The following is a 12,818-nucleotide window of genomic DNA, read 5'->3' as shown; positions in this document are numbered from 1 at the left end:
CTGTCTCAAAATAATAATAAATAACAATAATATCCAGAATAAAATACAAAGAGACAATAAGGTGGACAATACAGAAAATAACGTGACAGAATCATGGGATAGAAGTGTAACAAGAGTACAATCGACATCCAGGAGTTGAAAAAAATAGATGAAGTAGAAGCAATACTTGATGAGATAATGAAAGGAAAATCTCAAAATTGAAGGAGGACATCAACACATGCATTCAAGAAGCTCTAAAAATCATCAAAAGAAAACATACCTATGCACTTCAAGTAAAGTAATTAGAAACATACGACTAAGAAAATATAAAAATAGTCAAAAGGGAAAAAGGTCTTGTTAAAAGAGCAACAGTAAGACTGAACATTGAGTACTCAACAGAAAAAAATAGAAGGCAAAGGACAAGGGAATGATATATTTAATGTGTTGATGGAAAATAATAGCCAACTTAGAATTCTATATCCAGAAAAAAAAAATATCTTTCTCAAAAGGAGCTGAAAGACATGTTTAGAAAAGTGAAAGCTGAGAAAATTGATCATCAACATGCCAGCACAAAATACAATACTAAAGAATTTACTCTCAATCAAAACATGAACAATCACAGATGGAAACCTGTAGATACAGTAAGTAATGAAGAGAATATAAGAAGAGCATATATAAGGATAATTAAAAATAAATATTAACTGCCTGAAATAAAAACAATAACATTGAATTCTATTGAAAGAGAATAACAAACTATATGCTGTTTATATTAGCAAAAGAAAATATGGTGCCACTAAACAAACATTGAAAAAAGTAAACTCGGTGGCTGAATGCATTATGAGAGAAAAAATGAATACATTAAAATACATTAATGAATACATTAATGAGAAATGTTTGAACCAAAAGAGTCAGAATTTGAATGATAATAGATAAATCCAAATCAATGTGGGAGATGTTAGCACATTTTTAAAGGAATAAGTAAGACGATGAGACAAAAAAACACACATCTCTTTCAAGTGCACAAAAAATTACTAAAATTGCTCACATTATGAAACATAAAGAATACCTCACCAAATTCCAAAAGCTTGCATCACATAAAGAGTCACAAAAGAATTAAGCTATAAATCAGAAAAAAAAACAAGAAACAGAAAGATTATGAGTAAATAATTTTATGCTCGGAAACCAAGAAAATTATTACTAAATTACACATGGCTCAATGCGTAACTCAAATGGAAATGGAAAATATTTGACCAAGTAATAATAAAAATAATTGAAAACTTATGAAATGCATCTAGAGCTGCATTAAAACAAAATTTGAATATAAAAATGTTTACCTAGACAAAAGGTTTCTAATATATCATCATTTATCCCAAGAAGACAGAAAAATTACAGCATATATAACTTATATATAACTTAAAGTGATTAGAAGAACAGCTAATATATAATATAATGTTATATCATACATATATATAGAGGGGGGAAGTAAAAACTAATAAAATGTATCTTTTAAAAATCTATAAAAAAAGAGACTCAACAAAAATTATGTTTTTGTCTTTGTCTTTGGAAAAAACAGCAATTTGCTAAATAACAAAATTGAAAGAAGGCATCAACGTGTACACTCAAGAAGCTCCAAAAATGATCAAAAGAAAACCTTACCAATGCACTTCACAGTAAAATAATTAAAAACCTAAGACTAAGAAGATACTATACAAACAGTTAAGGGGAAAAAAAAGTCTGGTAAAAGAGCAACCAAGATCTTTTGCAGTGCTCTTTTTCAGCAGTAAGACTGACAGCTGAATTATCAAAGGAAAACATAAATGCAGAGGACAAGAGAATCATACATTCAATGTGCTGATGGAAAATAATACCTAAAACCTTGGTGAAGCTTATTTTTAAAAACAACAAAACCAATTTTAAAACAAAATAGTAAAAGAGACAATCATTACAAAATTTATAGATACTAAAAGAATCTAAGAAGATATTATTAACTACTTTATGTCAATAAGTTCAAAACTATTAAAGAAAATAAAAAATAGCAGAAAGGTTCAATTTGCAAAACTGACACACGAAGAAATAGAAAATCTGAAAAATGTTTTAAAGAACTAGAGTTTGTAATTAAACTTTTTCCCATATCAGAAAACCAAACCCAAATTATTAAAAGATATATCATTTTGAAGTTGGATTGATTATAGAAATCAGTTACTCTAATTTTACAAATTAAGTATGATTCACAAGTGTATATATCACTTATTAAAATTAATAAGTGAATTCATAAGATTCCTGAGTATAAAAAGTAATCTATAAAATTAACTGTATACTACATCTTAACAGCAGAACTACATGCACACACAGTGTGCACACACACATATATATACACATAAAGTTTTATGTAAATAAACCATGCATGGTATACTCAATTTAGATTCTGTTCCCAGCAGTTTCTCTGCAGCATGCTGATTGCTCTAAAAGACGGCTTTTGTTTGCTAGTTTTGAGGATTTGTGAGGCCTTACTTCTCCATTCAATTTAGACATCATTTTGGATACCCTATATTCTCCTACTGTTGGAATGGACAACATTCTTTGTGGTTTTAGCAGTTCTTAAAAACTTCCCTCCAGGTTTTCCTTTAAGTAACAGTTGATTATTTTAGAGTTCTTGGGTCTATCTAGCAGCTCATTTATTTTCTGTGTATTTTCATATTGCATTTTTGATACTACACAGGTCTTGTAGTCCTGTCAGTGGTTCATCCCTACTTGATCATATATTGGTACTCCTGGATATATTCTTTCACCTAATTGCTTTTTGTCTTGTAAGTGTTGTCTATGAGACTGTGTTTTTCCTATTCTACTTGCTTTCATTCTATCTGGATAGGTGGTCAAAAATATTCAATATCCTTGCTACTCGATCCTTCTACCCAGAATCTCCCCACAATGAGGAATGTATACTTTTTAAATAGATCTGCACTGTCTAATCAAGTAGTCTAGCCACATGTAACTATTTAGGTTTAACTTTTAAATATATAAAACGAAAACATCCATTCGTCAGTCACACTAGCCCTGTTTCAAGAACTTGATAGCCACATAGAAACGATTGTCATATAGGAACAGATATAAAACACATTCTATTGGATAGCAATGAGTTAGAGAAAAGCAGTTTTAAATTATTTTTCTACACTTATCATTCTTGACATTCAGTCTATTTTATATCACACATTTAAAATAACTAACAAATGTTATATCCTTGACACTTTGTAAGAGAGTGTAACGTATACCTTCCTCACAGTATGCTTTGAGGTAGAGATAATCAATCTTACTCTTATTACTATAATTTTACAGATAAAGATATTGAGGAGGTATTGAGGATAAGTCCACAGAATTAGTGACAGATTTTAGCTAACTTTGACCCTAAATTGTATATTTAAAATAACACCCTCTCTTATTCCACTGTGCAGTCTTTTATATAGTAAAGAATTTAAATTCAGCTACTAAAACTTAATGCATTCCAAAACAAAATCCAACTCCTTTGGGTTAATTCTGTTGTTCCTCGAACAATATTCTGATGTGTCCTTTGGACAAAGAACCATTCTATGGAGATATGCAGTTGCCTTGTTCAGGATAAGTATTACTTTCATCTCACTCCTTACACCTATCTCCACCACTAGCTTAAAATTTATAACTTAGTTTGTTAATTTAAATTTCTTTATGGCAAGGAGTTCCCTAGAGTCTGACAGTCCTGGGTAAATGGAAAAAAAATGAGTTTAGAAAAATGCAAATGTAAGGACTTGATCCTGGATATTGGCACCCCACTTAAAATGCATGAAGACCCTAAGGCCATTTTTGAAAGAATCGATGATGTGTTCAAAGTCAGTATTATCAATCCCGAGGTCACATTTTCATAAGGTATTCAATTAAATATTCCAAGGTGTTCTTTTTAAAGTTCATTGAGAGCTCTTTTTAAAATGTTCAAATATTGAAAGTATTTTTATCTTTTGTAACTGAGAAGATTCAAGCAAAATAATCTATATTTGTCAACTTTATTTTGCATTTTACTTTATGAAGCCTATACATTTTCTTTTAGTATTCACTTATAATATAATATGCACAGATTGCATGGTATATCTTATGCATGTAATCCCTAGACCTATGAATATGGTGGTAAAAAAAATTGTAGCATTATAGATGCAATGTATGTCCCATAATGTATTAGAAATAAAAGAGTTTCCTGTCAAAATTAGTATGATAACTTACTTTAGGGCCAAAGTATATTTTTCAAAAATAACATTTATTTTCAAAAGTAACCTATTAGTTAAAAATTATTAATATGGTATTAATATTTATGGCAAATAGTAAGGAAAGGTAAGAATTTGATTTGTATCTCCAGAAAGTAAAATGTAGTAGATTTGCGTTTTCTTTCCTTTCAAAATATTAAATAAATTTTTAAACTATTTTCATGAGAAAAACACTTTACAGCAAAATGTGTTTTAAAACTTTTTCCAGGCATAATTACTAGGAAAAATACCTACTTTCTTTTGCCACATGCTATAAAAAAATCTCAGCATAAATATAATAAGAACCAAAAGAATTAAATTGTAACTAGTCATTTCAGATGATAAATTTCCGCCAACCATGTTTGACAAATGGGTATATAAAGATTGAAACAATATTTCTTTTTAAACGTTTAAGTTCAGGGGTACATGTGCAGGTTTGTTACATAGATGAACATGTGTCAAGGGGGTTTGTTGTGCAGATTATTTCATCACCCAGGTATTAAATCTAGTGCCCATTAGTTGTTTTTCCTGATTCTCTCCCTCCTCCCACCCTCCACCCTCCAATAAGCCCCAGTGTGTGCTGCTCCCCTCTATGTGTTCATGTGTTCTCATCATTTAGCTCCCACTTATAAGTGAGAACACGTGGTATTTGGTTTTCTGTTCCTGAATAAGTCTGCTAAGAATAATGGCCTCCAGCTCCATCCATGTCTCTGCAAAGGAAATAATCTCATTCCTTTTTATGGCTGCGTAGTATTCCATGGTGCATATGTACCCCATTTTATTTATCCAGTCTATCATTGATGAGCATTTAGGCTGATTCCATGTATTTGCTATTGTGAATAGTGCTGCAGTGAACATTCACATTTGCATGCATGTGTCCTTATGGTAGAATGATTTATATTCCTTTGAGTATATACCCAGTAATGGGATTGCTTGGTCAAATGGTATTTCTGTCTTTAGGCCTTTGAGGAATTGCCACACTGTCTTCCACAATGGTTGAACTAATTTGCACTCCTGCCAACAGTGTATAAGTATTTCTTTTTCTTCACAACCTTGCCAGCACCTGTTATTTTTGACTTTTAATAGTAGCCATTTTGACTGGTGTGAGATGAGATGGCATCTCATTGCGGTTTGGATTTGCATTTCTCTAATGATCAGTGATGTTGAGCTTGTTTTTTTCATGATTGTTGGCCATACATATGTCTTCTTTAGAGAAGTGTCCATTCATGTCCCTTGCCCATTTTTTAATAGGGTTGTATGTTTTATTCATGTAAATTTAAGTTCCTTACAGATGGTGGACATTAGACCTTTGTCAGATGCATAGTTTGCAAAATTTTTCTCTCATTCTGTAGGTTGTTGTTTCCTCTGTTGACAGTTTCTTTTGCTCTGCAGAAGCTTTTTAGTTGAATTAAACTCTATTTGCCAATTTTTGCTTTTTTTTTTTTTCTTGCAATTGTTTTTGGTGTCTTTGTCATGAAATTTTTTCCCATGCCTATTTCCTGAATGGTATTGCCTAGGTTGTCTTCCGGGGTTTTATAGTTTGGGTTTTACATTTAAGTCTTTAATCCACATTGAGTTAATTTTTGTATACAGTGTAAGGAAGGGGTCCAATTTCAATTTTCTGCATATGGCTAGCCAGTTATCCCAGAACCATCCATAGAATAGGATATCCTTTCCCCATTGCTTGTTTTTCTCAGGATTGTCAAAGATCAAATCGTTGTAGGTGTGCAGTCTTATTTCTGGGTTCTCTATTCTTTTGCATTGGTTTATGTCTGTTCTTGTATCAGTACTGTGCTGTTTTGGTTACTGTAGGCCTGTAGTATAGTTTGAAGTTGGATAGTATGAGGCCTCCTGCTTTGTTTTTTTTGCTTAGGATTGCCTTGGATATCTAGACTCTTTTTTTGGTTCTGTGTGAATTTAAAAATAGTTTTCTTTAATTCTGTGAAGTAGATCAATGGTAGTTTAATGGGAATAGCATTGAATCTACAAATATCTTTGGGCAGTATGGCCATTTTCATATTGATTCTTCCTAACCATGAGCATGGAATGTTTTTACTTTTGTTTGTGTCATCTCTGATTTCTTTGAGCAATGGTTTTTAGTTCTCCTTGTGGAGATCTTTCACCTCTCTTATTAGCTGTTTTCCTAGTTATTTTATTCTTTTAGTGGCAATTGTGAATAGGAGTTCATTTGTGATTTAGTTCTCAGTTTGACTGTTGTTGGTGTATAGGAATGTTAGCGACTTTTCACATTGATTTTGTATCCTGAGACTTTGCTGAAGTTGCTTATCAGGTTAAGAATCCTTTGGGCTTAGATAAGAGGGTTTTCTAGATATAGGATTACGTCATTTGCTAGCTGGGATAGTTTGACTTCCTCTCTTCCTATTTGAATGCCCTTTATTTCTTTCTCTTGCCTGATTGCCCTGGCCAGAACTTCTAATACTATATTGAATAGGAGTGGTTAGAGAGGACATTTTTATCTTGCTCCAGTTTTCAAGGGGAATGCTTCCAGCTCATGCCCATTCAGTATTATGTTGACTGTGGGTTTGTCATATTATTATTATTTTGAAATATGGTCCTTCAATACCTAGTTTATTGAGAATTTTTAACATGAAGATATGTTAAATTTTATCAAAAGCCTTTTTAGCATCTATTGAAATAATCATTTTTTTATCTTTATTTCTGTTTACCTGATTAATCACATTTATTGATTTATGTGTGTTGAACCAACCTTGCACCCCCAGGATGAAGTCCACATGATCGTGGTGGATAAGCTTTTTGATGTGCTGCTGGATTTGCTTTGCCAGTATTTTCTTGTGGATTTTTGCAATGTTCATCAAGGATGTTGGCCTGAAATAATATTTTGGGTCTAAAATGAAAAGTTGTTTCTCAAGTACATAAGAAATACTTATTTAGGGAATGAATTAATGATAGAAGGAGCAGTTATTTTGATGAACCAAAAATTCCTACAAAAGTCTTCTATTTTGAGAACGCACAAATAAGTTTTTGGTCTATCATTATTACTTTCTAGGATAGATGAAAAGTTGATGGAAAGTAACAAAAGACTTAAAAATAGAGCTAATAGAGTTTAAGTTAAATTGCCTTTATATTAAGAAATTCAAAAAAAACTAGGCAGTATACTTTAAGAAAATCAATTATATGACAAATTTTAATGTTTTGTTTGTAAATTACACTAAGGAAAGTCCAATAAGGTGTGGACATTTCTGAAAATAAAATAAAATAACTAACGTTTACTAGGTGTGGACATTTCTGAAAATAAAATAAAATAACTAATGTTTACTAATTAATTACTAAAGCTGGGACGTCCTGTCTTCACATATCTATTTCCCAGTCACAAGTGGAGTATTAATGTAATTGTCATGAAATAAGCCATAATTATTTAGTATTTATCCTTTGGATCTTTTTCTTTTGAAAGCTAAGATAAAAAATTTATCTTTTTTAAATGAGGCAGTGCTGAATAACTTTTAGCTGTGCTATTCAAAATGTATAGATTTAAATGAAGATATTTTCTTCACTTTTCTTCTCCATATATTATTTCACTCAATGTAGAATTCACTAACTTAAAATAAAACCTTTTTAAATAAAGAAAACAAAAATGGCAAACTACAAAAACAAATAATGATTAGTTAATTTTACTTTCTCTGATTTTTAAAAATTAGCTTCTCATTATTAAAGACCCATTAGCTTTTTTTGTTTTACAATTTATCAACTAATTCTTATTGCATTATATATTAAAATGTTTGCAATAAGTTCAGGCTTATTAATAACGAAGGCTAGAAAACTTGTAATATTTATAACATACCAAAATCTGTTAAACAGAGTTTTAAGTTATCTTCAAACAAACAACACTGAACCACTAAAGTTTATTTTGTTTTCCTTCCAGGGTTGCATAGGGGCATCCTAGATACCTAGGGATCAGGAAATGAAAAGTGCTCTTCTACCTCTATATCAAAACTCTGTTCTCTCCTCTCTGAAGCTGAGTAAGACCAGAAGCACTCTGCAGCTACCTGTGAGTTAGTCCATTGTGCTTGTGGTTTTTCATATTTTTTCCAACCTAACTGAATTGATGTTTACCTACAAGCTGTTTTTCTTTGCCTAATATATCTGACTTTTGACTGACAGCAAGTTTATTCAGTATGTGAACTTGAATGGCATTGAATGCTTCAGATACTTTTTTCTCTTGCCGGGTATCTTCTGGAAGGAAAACAAGAACCTCTGACTGCTGATTCCTACAGAAGTGTTTTCTATGTACATGTGATTCTTTAGTCACTGAAATGCATTACCAATGTTGAATAAATAACATCTACAGATACAGTGTGTGCATTTGTTCAATGTATACAACTCTGAAACCTCTAATATCGTTACGGTTCTTGAACATGTTTACGTACAAATGAAGTATAGTCAGTCAGTCTCAGAAAACTGTTTGTTTAACCTCAAAAGCTTGACTGCAGCCAATAAAAGCAAGATAATTCATAATAAATAGTGAATCTCCACTCTGACACCTCTATTCATTCTACAGTATTAAACTTTCCTTTTTCATTTTACTTTTTAAAGTAGAGTTATAGAAAGGCTTGCACATTTTAAAATTCTCAACAGACAATATCTCTAAAAGAACCACAATACAATAAACAGTCAGAAAGTTTAAACATACTTCCCTTTAGTGTGGGTAAGTCAGCAAGCAGAAGATTAGCATTTAATGTGACAGATTCATATCTGTTCACTGTGCTTTAGAGCAAGAGTGCTTCGAGTAAGGAGGTTTTTTCAGTGCATTTCATGCAGAAATATCTTTGGAATTCCCAATATTTTAACAAGAAGTGAAAACAGTAACCTAGGTTAATATGAAGCTTTCTACCAACTGTGCATTTCTTAGAGTGCACAGCATTGTGAGTATTCACAAAGAGGATTTCATATGCAGCATTCACCAAACTTATTTGAAGATGGAATACTTTTTTCAAGCAGAATCAGTGGAGATTTTTTCATCTGAACACACTCTGTGAAACAGTGGACAAAGGAATGGTATAAAAGGTTTTTGCAGAAGTTTTTTTTTATGTCTCACTTCTGGATTTTATTGCCACTTCTCCAAGTTTCAATAACTTGACTAGCACCATGGAAACTTTATGGGGAAATGATCTCTGAATGGCCTGCATATATTTTTAATTTCTGCTTTTTAAGTAGCATCTCATATTTCTGAATAGATGATTGGAAAAATATAGTGTGTGAACACCCAAACTGGAAGTAGAGTGTATATAAACATTTTGATTCTCTGAGTATATTTAATTTCCCATAATATTACTCAATATCTTTTTCCCTTTATGAAACGTAAAGCTAATATAATAAAAGTAAGTAATAAAAAAGGTGTAACCAAACAGTGCAGATATTTAAGATGGCCTTTCAAGTGAGGGAGACAGAGACGCTACAGAATTCTTTTCCTTAGGTTGCAATAATGCCCATCCCCAATATCTCAGAGCTAGAGAAATCATTTTTCTTCTGCTTATAAAAGAGCAGTTACATACACATTTGTGTTTTTTAAAATACGTTGAAAAGGAAATATTCTCTGAATAATAGATTTTCCATTTCAGTAAGATCTTTCAACTAACTCCATTTTAATAAACTTTAATTAATTCCTGCAATTCCTAGTAAATATGGAGAATAATGGATCATTGCATTACATTAAATGTGTTAGCTCTCACCAGGTGAAACAGTTCTGCAAGTGTTAATTCTGATAATGCTTTCTGTATATGTCTGTTCTGTCTGTTAATTTACAAGAACTTGGAAGGTAGAGAAAAGATTCCAATTCAATTAGAATTATTTCCACAGTAGATGGAGTAGTTTTTAATATTAATACTTAAGTATTGACTGCATATGATATTTATTGGATAGTATGTCAAATAGTTATTGTTCTTTTTGATTTTAGTGATTTATAATTAATATATTTTTATTGTATTTCAGGTGCACATATATATATGTAAATAAAGTTTACATAGTCCCTGCCATTCTTGATTTTAAATATTGTGAGGAAGACAAACAGTAATTTAACAGAATGTAAATATATGACTAGAAACCGACACAAATCAAATAAACAAGTTTCAGTGTCAGGATGGAAGTGGGGTGAGGATGTGGCCTCCCTGATACTTTCAAAAAGCAAGAATGACTTGGGCCCTGGAGGGCAAGGCTTCAGTGAGCCGAGATCATGCCACTGCACTCCAGTGTGGGTGACAAAGTGAGACCATCCCTCAAAAAACTTATTAATTAATTAAAATAAATAAGAACCAACTGAGGAAAAGAGAAATCTAGAAAGCTGAGGGAAATGGCACATTTAAAAGCTCTAAAGTGGGGAACAGCTGGCTCTGTTTTAAGAGTTGAGAGGTGACCAGTAGAGCCAGCAATACTGGACAGGAAGAAGACTGCTTAAGACAAAGCTAGAATGATAAGAAAAGTCTCAGCACGTAGGTCTTCAAAGTCCACAAAAAGAGCTTGAATATTAACAGGAGTACAATGAGAGGTGAACAATCCAAGCTTCCATGTGTTTGAGCACAGACATTTCAGACAAATATTAAGAGGCACATCATTGTTGGGGGATGGAAAATCTTTTCTCTCAGAGTATAATAGAATGCCAATGAAGTAGAGGCTAAAATGAATATCTATAACTTAACGATCATCTAAGATTTTATTAACAATTGATAGACAATAAGATTTATTATAATTTAGCTTCAGTTGCCTATGTAATTGTCCAGTTATAATAATAAGAAGAAAAATGAAGAGAAGGAAGAGGAGGAGGAGAAAGGGGAGGAGGAGAAGGAAGAAAATAAAGGAAGCCTTATTTATTACAGTAACCCAGCAAAGAGCATTAAAGCATGAGATGATACCATACTTCTTTATGGATTCCAGTTTAGTATAAAACAACTTCTTCCTCTACAGCTTCCATAATGTAAAGAATCTCTCTAAAATAAATTGCAATTTTCCTGGGAGAGAAAAAAGAAGTCCTAATGCATGTGCACTGTAGCTTAACATAAAGCACACCATCTGGTGCTAGCTTTTTATTTGGCAATGATCTATAATGACATATTATAACAGATTTTATCTGTTAATTACTAAGTAGCAAATGTGATTCTGCTCTCAAATTCAACAGAGCAAAATAAAACAGTTACAATAATAGAAAAAGTGTTTCTCAAGAATTGAAAAATTACTTCAGAATTCCTAAGTCTGTTTCATATAATGTTACTATTACTCACTGGTATACAGAATTTATAACAGAGATTTAGAAGATTTCTTATTGCTTGCATTTCCATTTTTAATTTTTAGATGTTTTCATAATGGTAAAGTTACTACCATGTGTTAAAGATACGTAGTAAAATATTAAATTATGTATCTGGCAAAAATAGCTAAAAGTTGTTTTATTTTCATAATTCATGTAAATGTAGTTTTAAAAGGGTTTGTCTCTATTCTCAGAACACAGAAAAAATTATAAATTTCTTTGAAATGTGAATTTTTCTCTGGAGACCTAGCAAAATGTGAAGGAATATAAAGAGTCAAATTAAAAATGGTTAAGACGTGATATCAAGACAGATGACCTGAACAGTTCCTCCTCAGGAACGTTTTTGAAGAATTGTTTTGATAAACTAAACCTCCAAGTGCCCTTGAGGTTTGCTTTTTTACCGAAGTAACAGACAGTTTGGAAATACATTTTCTTCACATGATGCTGGATGGCTGGAGGAACATTCATGGGAACACAGGTCGACATTTTCACTATTTTAAAAGACATCAACGACACTGATGGGTACCCTATCTGCTAGAAGTTGTCACTCGCAGGTTCAAGCGAAAGTAATTTTGTCGCCTTAAACCTTTAAGTTTAAAGGGTTGAACCAGAAATCATAAAGCTATGTAGACAAATGGAAGGGGGTTTTCAAAGGTTATATGTCCAATCAAGCTGAATTTGATGCTAGCTCTACAAGGTATTGCAATAGTGAACTGTAGAATACAATTAAAAACATTTCAAATATTTTTACAATGGAGCTGAAAGAGGTAAGCACTTTCACAGGACTGGAAATCAAATAGCAAATTAGGTAAATTAACATGTTTTGCTGGGATTATGGGGATAGACTTTTAGTATATTTTAGCTACAGGCTAGTAGATGCTACTTCTTTTTCACTTATTTTTATCTATTCGCCATTTTTTCTTGGTCATTGAACTCCCAAAGCTCAACTTGGTAAACAAATGCCTGTAATGAAAACGATATTTTCTATTACCTTTTGGAGCTAGGTGTGGTCATGAGACTAATGGAAAATAAGCAAGTTACTTCAGTTACAGGCTAACAAATCATTTTATTCACATTTAGAATATAATTCTTAAATAATGACCCAATATAACACTGTAAAGAATTTTTCTGTGTTGTACAATTAGTTGATTAAAATCAAGATAAAAAGGGCAACCACCTCGCTTGACATAAACAATATTATCAACATAGAAAAATATGTTGAGATCCTCTAATCATAAATGAGAGCCATCCGTATCTGTAATTGCCGTACTGGTTCAGTGTCATTTCACAACAAGCAATCA

Source organism: Symphalangus syndactylus, chromosome 11, assembly GCF_028878055.3.
Source record: "Symphalangus syndactylus isolate Jambi chromosome 11, NHGRI_mSymSyn1-v2.1_pri, whole genome shotgun sequence".
Taxonomy (NCBI): Eukaryota; Metazoa; Chordata; class Mammalia; order Primates; family Hylobatidae; genus Symphalangus; species Symphalangus syndactylus.
The sequence above is the reverse complement of the archived record's forward strand: the minus strand, read 5'-3'. Positions refer to the sequence as shown.